General features: G+C 40.6%; 1 protein-coding gene across 1 annotated transcript in view; it reads left to right on the top strand.

Annotated features, from left to right (window-relative positions):
• Positions 1–17,363, top strand: part of LOC134358989 (kinase non-catalytic C-lobe domain-containing protein 1) — a 151,231-nt gene that overhangs the window by 4,638 nt on the left and 129,230 nt on the right. The window lies entirely within an intron of this gene.

Genomic DNA, 17,363 nt, shown 5'->3' with positions numbered 1-17,363 from the left:
AAATTTAAAATATTCAAATAGTTGATTGTTCTTATTAATTTAAAAATATTCTATTTTGGGCCTCTATTAATAATAGTAATCCATTGCGGTGGAAGTATGGAAATTAGTAGAAATTTTTAGTTTGTATGTTATGGTTATTAAATAACTTCTGCATGTAAAACACTGAATTCAAACAGCATAGACATCTGTGCTCTAGCACCGTTGCTTGTTGTTCATGGGTTAATCTCTGGGATGTCCAGTATGTTATGAGGGGTCTTAACAAAATATATGCGTTAATGTGCAATAAAAGACACTCTTGGTAAGCTGACATCTAAATCACTGGTTAAACAAAACAAAAAAAGCAGTGAAAAGGTTATTCTGGTTCTACTTTTGGCAGAAATTATGTAGCAGATCAGCTGTCTTTTATATAACGAATCAAAAATTTTAGTTCACGTAGAAATTAGGCAAGTTGTATAATGAGCCATTGCATGCAGTGTAGAGAATAGCTATAATTATGTCTTAATGTCAAATACTGAATTGCGTCACTTTCTATGTTTGGTAACGCTGTGTATTGGCACTAGAACCAAGCAGTAGTGTAATTGGCTGAAACTACATTCTATAGCCAGGGTAACCAGATATCAGTTTTGCAATGCATTATCCAGTCTCAATTTTCATAACAAGGAGTCACAGGTTGTGCATGTGTTCTGCATTGAATTATTTTCTGAGCATTGTGGTTGACTGTTAGCTGAGAATTACTGTACAATGTATTCTTGGGGATAAGTGGAAATACAGCATTCCGATGGAATCACCAAACCTGCAAAACATTGGCACAGGCAATCCTCTCTACTTGTTGCACCAAAATGGCATTGCATGATACACTGAACCTATTTCTCATGATCTGTAACAGCAGCAGTCTGTGCAATATCCAGTCTGAAGTCTATATAGCTTTAATTCCATTTGTTCAGTGTTGATGTAAAATTGGTATTAAATTAGACGCTGCTTTCTTTGACAGAATTTTCTAGGGTTAGTGAAAGTATACTGCACTTTTGGTTATTTACTTAAGGCTAACTTTAAATAAAGAAGTCCTGACCTTCTGCAGTGCTGCTTCCTGCCATCAGCTGGTTAGTAAACACAACTCTGGGAAACTGTTTGTGAAATGTTAAAAATGTAGCTGTGGCTTGACAACAGTGACTTTGAGGCTAATGTTGTTGGAAAACTGCAAAATTGCACAGTTATAATCCTGAAGTAGAATATTAATGCTAAATCCTGAATGAATCTCTCAAGTCATCTTCCGCATAATTGGGTATGAAAAAGTTAACGGCTGTCAAATTATTTCTTTCTTTTGAGTTGTAATGAATCCATTTTGCTTTCTGGGAAATAGCAATGAAGAACAAAAATGGGTGGGCATCATCTAGTATTACAAGACCATAAGATATAAGAGCAGAAGTAGGCCATTCGGCCCATTGAATCTGCTCCACCATTCAATCATGGGCTGATCCAATTCTTCCATTCATCTCCACTCCCTTGCCTTCTCGCCACACCCTTTGATGCCCTGGTTAATCAAGAACCTATCTCTGCCCTAAATGCAAACAATGACTTGGCCTCCACAGCTGCTCGTGGCAACAAATTCCACAGATTTACCACTCTCTGACTAAAGTAATTTCTCTGCATCTCAGTTAGAAAAGGGGGGCCTTCAACCTGAAGTTGTGCCCTCTTGTCCTAGAATCCCCTACCATGAGAAATAACTTTCCCATATCTAATCTGTTCATGCCTTCTAACATTCGGAATGTTTTTATGAGATCCCCCCTCATTCTCCTGAACTCCAGCCCAAGAACTGCCACACGTTCCTCATATTGTGACCCTTTCATTCCTGGAATCATTCTCTGAACCCTCTCCAATGTCAGTATATCCTTTTTAAAATAAGGAGCTCAAAACTGCACACAATATTTCAAGTGTGGTCTCAGAGTGCCTTATAGAGCGTCAACATCACATCCCTACTCTTATTTTCTATACCTCTAGAAATGAATGCCAACATTGCATTTGCCTTCTTCACCACCAACTCAACCTGGAGGTTAACCGTTAGATTATGAGGACACTCAGTCCTTGTTTATTGTCATTTAGAAATGCATGCATTAAAAAATGATACAACGTTCCTCCAGAATGATATCACAAGAAAGCACAAGACAAACCAAGACTAAAACTTACAAAACCACATAATTATAACATATAGTTACAACACTGCAAAGCAATACCATAATATGATAAAGAGCAGACCATGGGCACAGTAAAAAGAAGTCTCAAAGTCCCGATAGACTCATCATTTCACGCAGGCGGCAGAAGGGAGAAACTCTCCCTGCCATGAACCTCCAAGCGCCGCAAACTTGCCAATGCAGCACCATTGGAAGCACCCAACCGCAGCGGACTCTGAGTTCGTCCGAAAACTTCGAGCCTCCGACACAGCCTCTCCGAGCACCATCCTCTGCCGAGCGCTTCGACCCTGCTCCGGCTGCCGAGCAACAAGCAAAGCCAAGGACTCGGGGCCTTCTCCTCCGGAGATTCTGGACCACACAGTAGCAACAGCAGCGAAGCAGGAATTTCAGAAGTTTCATCAGATGTTCCTCCGTGCTGTCACGTCCATCTCCATCAAATCAGGACTGTGCACGGCACCCTACTTGACAAATAACAGACATCACCCCCGGAGTGGCCGCTGCGAGCTGCGTTGCGCCACCATCTTCTCCTCCCTTTACGGTATCCTGCACAAGGACTCCCAAGTCTCTTTGCATCTCTGCATTTTGAATTCTCTCCCCATCTAAATAATAAAATGCCCATTTATTTCTTCCACCAAAGTGCATGACCATACACTTTCCACCATAGTATTGAGTACTATGGTAGCCATATAGATGCTAGCTTCAGTGGTAGATGGTATATTGAGAGCCTCCTTAAACCTTCATGATTAATTGTTTTAAATGAGAAGTGTAAAGAGATTAAAATTTGATAGAATTAGCGTACATGTTGATAGAATATTTCAATTAAGCACATACAATTATGCTGCATTAAAATGATGGAAATCTGAAACAAACACAGAAAATGCTGCAATCACTCACAACACGCTGGAAGAACTCAGCAGGTCGGGCAGCATCCACGGAAAGTCAATGTTTCGGGCCGGAACCCTTTGTCAGGACTGAAGAGGGAAGGGGTAGAGGCCCTATAAAGAAGGTGGGGGGAAGGTGGGAAGGAGAAGGCCGGTAGGTTCCAGGTGAAAAACCAGTAAGGGGAAAGATAAAGGGGTGGGAGAGGGGAAGCAGGGAGGTGATAGGCAGGAAAGGTGAAGAAGGAATAGGGCAAAACACAATGGGTAGTAGAAAGAGGCGGAACCATGAGGGAGGTGATAGGCAGCTGGGGGAGGGGGCAGAGTGAAATAGGGATAGGGGAAGGGAGGGGGAGGGAATTACTGGAAGTTGGAGAATTCTATGTTCATACCAAGTGGCTGGAGACTACCTATATGAGGTATTGCTCCTCCAACCTGAGTTTAGCCTCATCATGGCAGTAGAGGAGGCCATGTATGGACATATCTTAATGGGAATGGGAAGCAGAGTTGAAGTGGGTGGCTACTGGGAGATCCTGTCTGTTGTGGCGGATGGAGCGGAGGTGCTCAACGAAGCGGTCCCCCAATCTGTGTCGGGTTTTGGCATATCAGACAGCGTCTGAGAAACAGGTAAGGTTTCAGGTTAAAGATCCTTGGAAAGGAGGGGAAATCTGTTGTAAATTGGCAGAGAAGGTCAGATTGACAGGATAATCAGATTATTTTTAGTTTAGCTAGGGTTGCTGTGGGGATGAGTTGTTAATGAGTAGTTCAAGAGTGACAAATTAGTCTGTTGTGTTGCAGATAGCAGTTGAGCGTGTGCTAATGGCGAGGGGGAAATGTTGAGCAAGTAACATGAGGATTCAAATCAAAAATTACTAGCTGTAGCATAAAGAAAGAAAGCAAGTTCTTGGAAGTTGGATAATTTGATATTGAACCCAGAAAGTTGCAGGTAAGAGGGAAAATTAGATGCGGAGATGAAAAATGAGTTGTTATTCTTGAAACTTTCTTCAGGCTTCATTATAACCTAGCAAGAAACCTCGAGTGGATGGGACACAGAACTGAAGTAGCAAATAACAGGACTACCCCGCTGACTAAAAGCAAAACCGTAGCCCAATTAACATTTGGTATCTTCAATGCAGAGAATACCACACGGTAAACACCAGATGTGATCTGTAAGATGGGCAGAAATGCAGTTGAATCACTGCTTCATTTTGAAATACAGTTTGGGTCTCTAAATGGTTGGGAGAGGTGGGAAAGTGTTAAAGGAGGGGCTATGGTTTATTGGCTAATGGAGACCAGAGAGTCGGCTTGGAAGTCTTAAAGTGAATGATCTCTTACAAATGCTGAAGGAGAAAGAAAGATGCATTGGGCTGGACCTGGTAGAAATTGCAAAGGATGGTCTGTTGAATGTAGAGGTTGGTGGAGCAAATGGTGAGGACCGGGGGAACTCTTTTCTTGTTTTGTCCGGGGGTAGAGTGTGTGAGAGCAGAGCTATGGGAAACAGATGAGAAGTCCCAGTTGAGGAAGAAGGAAGAGATTTCAGTGGCAGTTATGTGAAAAGTCTCATTGCTTGAGCAGAGATGACAGAGACTGAGAATCTGGGAGAATTATAGGTAGGGGGTATTATAGTCAACACAACGATGGGTGTCAATAGGCTCTCAGTGGATGTTTTTTGACAATGCTATATTCTGAGCTGGAAATAGAGAGATCAAAAATGAAAAGAGCATAGGATGTATCTGTGAAGGTGAGACAGAAGTGGAAATTGGCTGGAAAAATAATGAATATTTGAGTCCTGCATGAGTCTCGGAAGGAGCGCCAATGCAGCTGTTGGTGTGACGGAGAGTTCCTGAGCAGGACTGAAGCAAATCTGTCTTTTTGTGGGTAGGTGAAATGTGAATATCATGGGCCCAAAAGAAGTTCCCTTAGTTGTACCTTTTGATCTGGTTAAAGTCCACGGAACTGAAGGAGAAGTTGCTGAGTGTAAGGACGAGTGCACCCAAATTAGTGGATTTATTGGTGGAGGGGAACTGGTTGTGTTGCTGCTCAAGGGACATCATAGCATTACTTGTGTGGGTCTGAGTTACAGAAGATTTGCATGGCCACAATAAAGATGAAATGTCTGGGACTGGACAGTTGGAACCTGTCAAAGTGGCAGAGGGCAACGGAACGGTACCGGATGTAAATAGGAGTGGACTGCAATGGGGCAAAGGATGAAATTAAGGAAGGAATAAATAAATGTAATGAGTCTTGAGCAGGCTGAAACAATGGATGCTCAGACAGTCTTGTTGTGTGAATTTTGGGTAAAAGCAGGCAAGAGTGAAAAAGCAATCTCTCTGGGCGTGGAGTATTACAAGGCTGGAAGCTGTGTAGAGAAGATCTCCCAAGGAAATTGATGGCCTGATATTTAATGATGGGGCAGTGATTCAGAGGGATGCAGGGGGATGTGTCTGAGCTGACATTTGGCCTTTAAGCAAGAGGCTGGTTCAACAGATTTAGATTTGGTGGGGGCGGGGGGAGCAGAGAATCGGAAAAAAGGTTGTTTGAATCATTGTAATTGGTAAATAGGGAGATGTGTGAATCTGTGAATACCATCCTATTGAACTTTTATGGCCAAGCCACATTCTTTATTGTCCAAGAGTAATGACAATTTTTTAAAAAACTTTCCTTTGAAAAAGAATGGTGTAGCTCTTGGCAGATGGGAGGCATTTGAAGTCATGAGACATGTGCCTCATGAGTGTTAAGCAGGTTTAGCAGAACAGCTGGTATTTATTGTCAATCGTTCCTCTATGTTCATATCTTATTCCACTACTTCTCCCCCATCTCAGATTTTATATTACGTCAATTAGCAAGCTCAAGTTGGCTCGTATACTGAAGAATATATTGTAATCAGAGGTACACTATTGAAACAACTGTAATAAGCAACTGAGAAACAATAGAATTTATGCTGCATTTCATTTCGAGGTTTATAACCTGTTTGTCTGGAAATTCATTTGCAGAGCAGTATTATGCAATAGAGAATGAGAATTTCCCAGAGCTAAAATGAAATAAGTATCAGTCATAGGGCATTTGGTATGCTGGAATACTTTGCATGTCTAGTGAAAGAATCATACAGTTTTTATTTCACTAGGACTTCCGCAAATCCTTCTGTTAGCTGTTGGTATTCTCGGAAGATGCAAGTGTAAGGTCAACCCTTAAGAAAATAATGTCCAGCACATTAACAAACTAGATTGGCACAGCTTTGATTTCTTTATGCACTGAAGAACTTACCTGCCATTATATGTCGCAATCAGAATATTTCCATGTAAATTAACAGAATACAGATTCACTATTATGACTAGGATAGCTGCCTCTCTTATTTCTCCTCGGGTATATGTATGTAGCTCTTGGGTAGACATAATGCAAAATTAATGAAACAAAGTTAAAGGAGTCATTGGGAGAACAATGATATGAAAGATTGTTTCATTATTACAAATGCTGAACTGGAACTGTAGCAAATTCCATTCTCATACTGTAACATGTGAAGATTCCAGTGAAGGATCCTCAGACTGGTACTGTACTGGCAAATCCTGCATTCCGGAGAGGGTTGTATTCTGACAGAGATATGTAGTAATTTTCCTTAATGCACTACTATTTTCCCCATTGAATTCCATGTATGATTGGAGATGTGTTGCTACAGGATGTTTTTTTTTCTCTCTCAATAGTAGAGCAGCTGCTGGTTCATGACAGGGTGCACTTAAGAGACTGCCTTTGTGGGTTTGGTAAACAAATCTCTTAATAAATGGCCAGCAGCTGCATTTGGAGACACCGGCAACTGCAGAAAATGTGATCAGCAGGAAAGAATAACTAAAGGCAGGACATTGATAGGTAAGGATGCTGAGGCGGTGGGATTAAGGTAGATGGAGCCAGATTCTGGGAGGGGACAATAGCAATAGGTGGCATTCTCCTGTCTCAAGCCTTGCATTTGTTTGAAGGCATAAACTTTAAATGCATATGAAGGCAAAATGAAGTTACTGCACTTAAAGCCTCATCTAGGCATATGTCAAGAAATGCAGGTTGAAAAAAATAGACAATCTGTTGTTGTTTTGTATTTTGTAATTGTTTATCTCTACACCCTCTGCCCCCCTAAAAATACTGTATGTATCTTGGATTTTTGGAAGAGTAATTTGAATCTTCATAAACTGCAGCTATTTGGATAATGTAAATTCAAGCTCACAGAATTTATCTGGGGGCAACAAAGTAAATTTAACTATTTTCTTGAACATGCGCAGATGGTGCAATTTTGAGTTACAGAAAATCATGATTATATGGGCCATTTTCTGGTAACACAATCCCCACAAAATTGCTGGGGTCACCAGTACGGGCTCGTATTTCCAGCCGAGTACACTGTACATCAGGCCTGAGCTTCTTTCCAAGAAGAAACTGATGCATGCTCAATACATCAGAAAGTAATTTTCAGGACTTATAAAATCAAAACATGACAGGAAATGTTGAAACAAAAATGGAAATTTGTGGAAGTATGCTCCCGGTTGGTTGCCGTCTGTGTTGCAGATCGCTTGGTTTTGATGAAGTGTCACTGACCTGAAATATTAGCACTGTCACTTGATTACGCTTGATCTGAAAGTATTTTCACCATGAATTTCTTTTGGCTTTCAGAGTTTTATTTGATGCATTTTCCAATATTTTGAAGTACACATTTTGTTGTGGATCATAAAATACGCTGCACAATCTGACATTCAAAGTTGACTACATGTCCTCATCCAGTCAGTAGCTCTGCAGGTGAAATGAAAAAGGCAGCAATCCAGCAATTACAGGAAGCAAGACCACAATGAGCAAGTTGAAATCAAATGTGGATGGCGTCTTCAGAAATCAGCATGCATGGAGAACATTTGATAACATTTCCCTTTAAATCACGGTGCATAGTGGTGGGGTAGAGATTAATTCCTACCGAGGGAGGTGTAAGGTGCTCCTTCCCTAATCTACAGGTCACACTTGGGCATGGAGTAGCACCTGATTAGCACTCCCCCACCCCTCCTGATCATCGGAATGGGTGGCGAATGGTCGTATGAGCAGTTGGTGCATATCAGAGACCCTGTTTATGCGACCACTGACAACAGGCAGACAATCTCTGATCATTGATAATGGATGGGGTCTCCCGCCTTGTAAAGTCACTGCCCGGAAGAAGGCAGTGGCAAGTCACTTCTCCAGAAAAATTTGCCAAGAACTGTCATGCTCAAAGACCATGATTGTTCACACTAGTCAACACGGCACATAATGATGATGATAATGACATGCTGTTAATTTAGAAATTTTAAAAAGTTGAATTGGAATATAAGAGTATGATCAAAAATGGTAAACTACTTAGGAAACTCCTGGGGGGTGATACCGGCTGGTGGCGCAGTGACATCAGTGCCGGACTTCGGAGCAAAGGCTCCTGAGTTTGAATCCAGCCGGCTCCCTTGCATACCTTCCATCTGTGTTGGGTTGAGCATCAAGCTAGCAACTTGGCCTCATAAAAATAAAGAAGCCTGCTAAGAAAAACACCATCATGATGGCATACCGATTACTCCACTCAAGAGTTAAGGGCTTTCTTCTTCTTACTTTCTTCTTCCTGGAGGGTGATACATGTTTTGTTAGCATTCCTCAGGAAGGAGCCAGACTTGCATTCCCTTTGGTTATGTGGATACTGATATGGCTGATAACGCCAATGTGGGATCTACAAAATCTTCCAAAGATGGCACAGGATGACAGTTGTTAAATACAATGGTATGTTCAAGAGTCTGCTTTCTGAGGATCTGAAAATGTAATTTGTAGTCTGTTGTCTTGCTTCACGTTCATAACTTTAATAGGCCATCCAGGCTTCATGCCTGCTCTATTTGTAATTCTTCACTGCCCCCTTCAATGACATTTTTGAAACATGATCTTTTCCAGAAATGCCTTGTGTTATGGAAACAGAAAGATTGAAGGAATCATAGGCACTTAGTTGTTGCAAAGGTGATTGCAAGTGTATAAGTGCTTAATAGTCTGGCAAACCATGAAGCGATCTAGCTTGGACTCCCTTCATGACTTGCAATGTTTAATGAAAAGAGAGTGGGTTCTCCCAAACAATATTGGAACTCTTAAAGGCTTTTCTAACCTGTTCACTTTAAATGTTAAGCATCAGCTTTAAAAAAATCATGAAAATGTAACAATGCAAGTGATTTTGAAATAAGTGGATTAATGCATCCAAGAGATCTAAGTAGAACCAATTAATTAAGGCAGGGGTCCCCAACCTTTTTTGCACCGTGGACTGGTTTAATATTGACAATATTCTTGCAGACCGGCCGATTCCATCCCCCCCCCCACCCCCACCGGTGTTCAAGTGGGGTGAAACTCACCTCAACATGTCTTTTACAGGTAGGGTTGCCAACGTTCTCACTCCCAAATAAGGGACAAAAGTAGCAATCAAATCCAGGGACACTGGTGTTTACCCCAGGAAAGACTACCATGACCATGAAGCCTTGCGCGGGCACCTGTGTGCGCATGTGTGACGTGCGCATGCACGTACGTGCTGATATTTTTCCTACAAATCGCTCTTGCCTTAATCTTCCCGACTGTACTGCAAATACATTATTTCTACTTTATATAGGCTGTGTATTTATCATATCATTCCTGCTTTTACTATATGTTAGTGTTATTTTAGGTTTTATGTGTTATTTGGTATGATTTGTTAGGTTATTTTTTGGGTCTGGGAACGCCCAAAAATTTTTCCCATATAAATTAATGGTAATTGCTTCTTCGCTTTACGCCATTTTGGCACGAACGGTTTCATAGGAATGCTGTACCTTAGCGGGGAAAGTAGGGGACAATGGTGGTCCCGTATGGGACAAACCAATTTAGCCCAATATACGGGATGTCCCGGCAAATACGGGACAGTTGGCAACCCTATGTTCAAGTTCAACAATGCATGACAGGGAATGAGGAAAAGTGCAGCTGACTCATATCGTTTCCTCGCGGCCTGGTAGCACGTGCTTTGTGACCCGGTACAGGTCCGCGGCCCAGTGGTTGGGGACGGCTGAATTAAGGAAACAAGGGTTTAGATTGCCTTTTAGGAAATCAGGGTAGCAAGAAAGCCATTAATCAAGAGCACATTTAAATAAAATATTGGTCCCTTTTCAATGACAGAGATGTGCACATTCATTTCTATGAGTTGCACTTGCTCTGTTAAAGTTCTGCATTTTTAGCAGGGCTATGCAAGCCACCAGTACTCATTTAGTCGATGTGGATTTTTAGGTTGGATCTAATCTGAACATCCACAAGGTAACTCTGTTGCTGAATATGTGCCCAGATTTGTACTTCACAGCAACGTGCATGAGCACAGGATTTCCTATAGTTGAGAACTTTCACCATTATGAAAATTGTTTCTATTTCAGGAAAGGCACAGTAACTCAGCAATTTGTTGTGGACATCTGCATGTTTTGTGCATGGACTTCCACTGCACAGTACAAGTGGACTCCAATATTCTGGCAGTAGGACAGGCCTTGCATACCCTGTGTGCACAGATCTTTCTTCCACTCTCTCTGTCACTGTGAAGCAAATAGGTCAACTTGATATATTTTTGGTTGTAAGCCATGAATAATTCAAGGTATTGTGTAGAGAAGTTTGAATTGTTAATCAGGAGGGTTCAAGATTATTTGGTCCTGGAGGATTAGAACAGGACGTAGGGAATGGAAGTGGGTCTGGGAAGAGTGACTGATGTCATGGTTAACTGGTTGGAAGAATTGGTTGGCCGTCATGAAATAAAGTGGTAGCTAAAGTGACATTTAGTTATTGAGATGTTTCAGGGATGTGCTTGAGCGAGGGAATACAGGTAGGCTTCCCAAAGGATAGACGTCAACAAAGTAGCAATTATATGTGATATGTTTGGTAATAATAGGCAGCATATACTGTGTGAACAGCAGCTTGTTGACGTACAGTACACTGCTTATTATCAGCAAAATATTAATTGACTCGTGCTCAGTTAAGTGTCCCCTTAAGCATGAGTCTTTTGAGAGCCATTCATCTCTGCTTAGTCTGGTGCACTTAAAAGACTTGGCACTATGTGTGCATTGCAGTTGCCTCTGCTTTCCATTCTGTCAGACTTGCTCTTGCATCCAGCATCTATTAGCAGTTGGCGCTGATTACCCCATACAGCCTAATGGTGTTCAAACCAAATAAATAATGATCCCCCTTCCAAAAAATTACTGAGTAACTGCCCTGCCTGTATCTCTTGTAAACTTACCTTTAGAATCAGGGACTGCTATATTTAGCTGCATCTCTTTTGATTTCCTTACACAAAGTGGAGGTATACAGAGAAAAAGTAATGTTACCACTGTGCTAAGGAAAGAGAATTCTATGTAACAAGTTTTGAAATATTGTTTGAGAATAAATAACATTACATCATCAGTCATAATTTTTGCACCTATTGTTTGATCTATTCTTTATTGTTCAGCAAAAGTATTGAATATACATTAGTTTCTAATTTCATTACATCCTCTACAAGTGTATACTCTTTTAACTCGGGTGTCAAGAGCAAGCTAAAAATTGTTTTTTTTTTAAATGGACACAGCGTAACAAGAGTCATTGCCAAAAGTTAAGTTCCCAGCTCATGTTCTCTTGGAAAGGCATAACATTTGGGAGTAGTTTGACTCCTAGGACAGCTGTCAGAGGAATGCTATTTACTAAGTGTGTAACATCTACCACACTGCAGCTAGATTCCCTTCAAAGATTGTTGGCTTGGCCAGTGGCAGTAAAGCTTAAAGCGTTGCTTTGAACCCAGATATACGAATCAGATTTATCATCACTGTCATATGCTGTGGAATTTGTTGTTTTGTGATAGCAGTACAGTGCAAAGCATAAAAATGAACATAAGTTAGAAAAGTAAGGAATGCAAAAGATGAATATGTGTTCATGTGGTCAGATGAGATTGAGATGCTTTCAAATATATCACAACTATCATGCTTTTTAGTCTTGTGTGAAGAAAAATAGGTGATAAGTGGAATGAAACCTATCCCTTTACTATCAAACTAGGTTAAAATCAGGACCGCAGACATAAGTAGATCTGGTATCATTTTTGCAGGAAGAAGTAGAATTATTATTCATTAGATCTGTAGTCATTGTAGCCCAGATTAAACAATAGGATTACTGAAAATTGGTGTAAACTACAATTGATATTAAAGACACCAGGATAAAAAGATACCTAGGTCTTGGATGTTCCTTTTAATGAATTTTAATGTTAAATGTACGGTAACTGCAAATGCACTACAGTATAGCATTAATTATCTAAAGGAGGCCTTGAATCATTTCATTGGTGTTGCAGAAATACACAGCTAGATTAAGTGCACAGCTTGCTGTACCGTGGGTGTCATTTACTGATCACAAAGGCATTGCCATTTGGCATAAAACTGTTGGAATTTTTTGAGGAAATAGCAGGCAAGATAGATGGTGTTTACTTGGATTTTCAGAAGGCCTTTGACAAGCTGTCACACATGAGGCTGCTTAACAAGTTAAAAGACCATGGTATTACAGGAAGGATACCAGTATGGTTGGCTGATTGGTAGGAGGCAAAGAGAGCCACTAGTATCTCACAGACAACTAGGCAAGTCCCCCTTCATTCTCGTCTAGTTCAGGGTGTTGGGATGCTCCCCTTTCATGTTATATGTCAATGATTTAGATGACAGAATTGATGGCTTTGTGGCCAATTTTGCAGATGATACTAAGATAGGAGGAGGGACAGGTAGTGTTGAGGAACCAGGGAGTATACAGAAGTAATTAGACAGATTAGGAGTAGGGGCAAAAAATTGGCAGATGGAATATAATGTAGAGAAGTATATGGTCATGCACTTTGGTAGAAGGGATAAAGGCCTAGACTATATTCTAAACATGAAGTAAATTTAAAAATCAGAGATGAAAAGGGACTTGGGAGTCCTCATGCAGGATTCCCTAATGGTCAACTTGCAGGTTGAGTCGGTGGTAAGGAAGGCAAATGCAATATTAGCATTAATTTTGAGAGGACAAATATAAAAGCATGGATGTAATGCTGAGACTTTATAAGGTATTAGTCAGAGTGCACTTGGAATGTTATGAGCAGTTTTGGGCCCCTTATTTAAGAGAGGATGTGCTGGCCTTGTTGAGGATCCAGAGGAGGTTCATGAGAATGATTCCAGAAATGAAAGGGTTAATGTATGAGGAGCATGTGATTGGTCTCGGCCTGTGCTTGCTGGAGCTCAGAAGAATGAAGGAGGATCTCATTGAAGTCTTTTGAAAATTGAAAGGCCTGGGCGGAGTGAACGTGGAGAGGATGTTTCCTCTAGTGAGGGAGTCTAGAATACGAGGGCACAGCCTCAGAACTGAGGGACATCCAGAGATGAGGAATTTTGTTAGCCAGATGGTAGTGAATCTGTGGAATTCATTGCCACAGATGACTGTGGAGACCAAGTCACTGGATATATTTAAATCACAGGTTGATAGGTTTGTGATTAGTCAGGGCATCAACAGTTGTAGGGAGGGGAATGAGGCTGAGAGGGATTATAGCCATGATGGAATGGTGGAGCCGACTCAATGGGCTGAATGGCCCAAATCTTCTCCTATCTTGGTTAGTTAGTTCAGCCCGTTACCCCACTGTGGCATTAGCTGTCAACAGAAGCTTGCCAGAGTCCTCTGTCCAAGACCAGTTTGGTAGTAGTCCTGGATTACAGAAGGTCGATCAGCCAAGTGGGTTCCACGGACTAGTGACTTTCACCACATGAATTCAAACACCTTTTAGGTGAAGATCCTTCTCTCCCAGGGATGAGGTCTTTGGAACTTCTGTTGACGTTTCTATAGTACCAGGTTTTTATGGGACGGGATTGCTTGCCCCATACTGAACTCTCCTCCTTTCAAGGTCAGACTTGGGACCATCCATTGCAGAGATCTGCTCCTTTGTCTTATGGTCTTATTGTATTCTGATAATGACAAATGCACTTGTGTTTAAAAAATTCTGAATTCAGTCAATCACATGTTAAAGGTTTCCAAGCAATATAAGATGCCTGAGGAATATAAAGAGGCTTATTTCTAAGGTTGTAAGGACAATGGAATAAAAAAACTTAAGGTCAAATGTGGGGAGGTTCGCATATGACTGCACAATGTTCTGCACCATTTGTGACTACTCAGATATTGAAGCAGTTCATACCCAAATGTAGCAGGACCTGGACAATATCCAGGCTTGGGCTGACAAGTGGCAAGTAACATTCAAGTCACGCAACTGCCAGGCAATGACCATCTCCAACAAGAGAGGCTCTAACCATCATCTCTTGACACTCAGTTGCATCACCATCACTGAATCCCCTTTTGTCAACATCCTGGAGGTTACCATTGACAGGAAGCTGAACTGATCTAGCCATATAAACACCATGGCTACTAGAGCAGGTTAAAGGCTAGGAGTCCTGCAGTGTATAACTTACCTGCCAACTCCCCAAAGGCTGTCTACCATCTACAAGGCTCAGTTCAGGAGTGTATTGGAATACTTGCCACTCGCCTGGATGAGTGCAGCATCATCAAAACTCAAGAAGCTCGACACCATCCAGTACAAGGCAGCCACTTGATTGGTACCCCTTCCACAAGCATCCAATCCCTCCACCATCGGCGAACAGCTGCAGCAGTGTGTACTATCTACAAAATACACTTCAACAACACACCAAAGTTCCTAAGGCAGCACCATCCAGACCCACGACCACCATCATCTAGAAGGACGAGAACAGCAGATACCTGGGAACACCATCACTTGGAAATCCCCCTCCCAGTCACTCACCATCCTGACTTGGAAGCATATTGCCATTTCATCATTGTCACTGAGTCTAAATCATGGAATTTGCACTCTAACAGCACTGTGGTGTACCTACATTTCAGGGATAGCAGTGGTTCAAGAAGGCAGCTCATCACCACCTTTTCAAGGGCAATTAGGGATGGGCAATAAATGCTGGCTTAGCTGGTGATGCCCACATCCTGCAAATGAATATTTTTTTTTAATTCCAGAATTATAATTCTTTAGAAGAAATGGAGGGTTAAAATCTATTCACCTGAATCTTTTAATCTCTTGAAGTGATTGGATATATTACTGTTGAATGTAAAAATAGTTATTGATAGATTCCCCAGCAGGTCCAGGGGCAGAGACAATTTTTCAGTTTGGTGGATTGTTATCAGAACAGTGAAAAGTTAAAAGTACAAGTCGTAAGATGCTAATGAAAGATAAAACTTCTTTCCATTAGCGAATCCATGTGCTGACTTGTTGACTAACTTTGCAGAACTGTTGTCTGCAACTCCTTGCATTTAATTTCACTGGTACAGTGTATAAGCTGAAAGTTATAACAGTGTGTTCAAAAATTTCAGGTAATTGCCATTCCCATTTATATTTTCTTCTTTTAAATCACCACCTCTATGATTGTTTTATTTTAATTTAGATTATGAAGGCACATAGTCCCTTTTATTGCCATTTAGTAAGGCATGCATTAAGAAATGGAACAATATTTCCTCCAGTGTGATATCACAAAACACAGGACAAACCAAGACTGAAAAAACTGACAAAACCACATAATTGTACGTATAGTTACAAAAGTGTAGCCAGGTGCTATGCCATCCAAAGTACAGGCATGAGATGAGATGGCATGATAAACGTTCTATATGGTGGTATCCAACGGTGGTCAAGTGTGTTGGCTCCTCTAGTTTCACAGGTAATATGTTGGTGATGGTTGTTAGGGACCTTTTCAAGCTGGCCAAGTTGAAATCTCCTCCAATGATAGAAAAGGCATCAGGGTATGCTGTTTTGTGACTACTAAACACAGTGCTCAGCTCCTCCAGTGCATGCCTGACATTGGCTGAGGTGAAATGTATACCACTACCAGGATGGTGGCAGAAAACGCCCTCAGCAGATAAAAGGGATGATATTTGACCAGTAGATGTTCCAGGTTGGGTGAGTAGGACTGAGACAGTTCCATCACCTCTATGCACCTGCCTATATCCCTCACCACCCTTCACTTTATTTCTATATTTTAAAATTTTTCTTTTTTTTCTTTTCAAATCTTTTTATTGTATATATATATATATAGGAAAAATAACATGAGTACATCGAAGTAAGAACACTTACAATGCCTCAAAAAAACCCATCATCTTAAAGATTGAAAACAAAATTTTGTGATAACAAAAAAAAACCTACTAAGCAGGAAAGTGAGAAAAAAAGAGAACCCATTAGGTGTACAACCCCAGAGCCATGCGTCATACAAAAAGCTTCTAAAAATAAACATCAAACCGCCAGCAAGAAAAGAAAATATGCTCAAAGAGTTTACAATTAGATTGTGGAATAATTATATTAATTAACTCAAATAATAATAACGAGCAAATGAGCCCCATCTTTTCTCAGAATCAAATAAAGGTTCAAAGGTTCAACTTCTAATTTTCTCCAAACTAAGACATAGCATCACTTGAGAGAACATTGTGACAAAGTGGGAGCTGATGTATCTTTCCACTTCAACAAAATGGCCCTCCTAGCTATCAATGTAACAAATGCATTAACATGTTGGTCAGACACAGAAATACCATGAATATTTTGAGGAACTATTTAAAATTTTTCTCATCTCTAGCTTTTTTCCAGGTCTTCAAACTAAAATTTAAAGATGTAATTTCAAGAATAAAATCTTAAACTGAAATAAAATATTATGGAACAATTAAATACATTTCCGTCAGTTACATAAATTTAAAATGACATAATTATCATTACCACCACATCTCATTGTCTATGTTATATTTAACAAGCCCACTGGAAGACATGTTCTATCCTAGTTACTAGGAAGTTTGCTAAAGCCTCAGACAGAGCACAGTTGCTTCAGGATCACTGATTAACTGGGTGAAAATTTCAGACTTTCATCTTTGTTTGGGAGTAGTGATCCAGCACCTAGTCCCATAGATAGAGACTGGCATCTGACCTTGCATCTCAATATTCAGTGGATATTATCCACCATTACATAACAATTCAACACTGTTTGCATTGTGTGGCGGGCCAGAGGAGTACTGGTGCTATTACAGAGTTTAACAAATGAAAATACATAGTTCTAGCAATGAATCACCCAAAAAATCTATTGTTATGCTGTGTTTAATTTTAGCTCTTTGTAATTCCTTGTGTTCATGATTTATTTGTGCCTGGGTTGTTCCAGAATGTTGCTATGAATAATTCATTTTGAAACAAACTGATAACTATTGAAAAGGGTTGATTTGAACTAACCCACCAGCAACAATTGATCTTTATTTCAGTGAT

The sequence above is a fragment of the Mobula hypostoma genome, chromosome 19, assembly GCF_963921235.1.
Source record: "Mobula hypostoma chromosome 19, sMobHyp1.1, whole genome shotgun sequence".
Taxonomy (NCBI): Eukaryota; Metazoa; Chordata; class Chondrichthyes; order Myliobatiformes; family Myliobatidae; genus Mobula; species Mobula hypostoma.
Note: the sequence above shows the minus strand (reverse complement) of the source record. Positions and strands in the feature narration are given on the sequence as shown.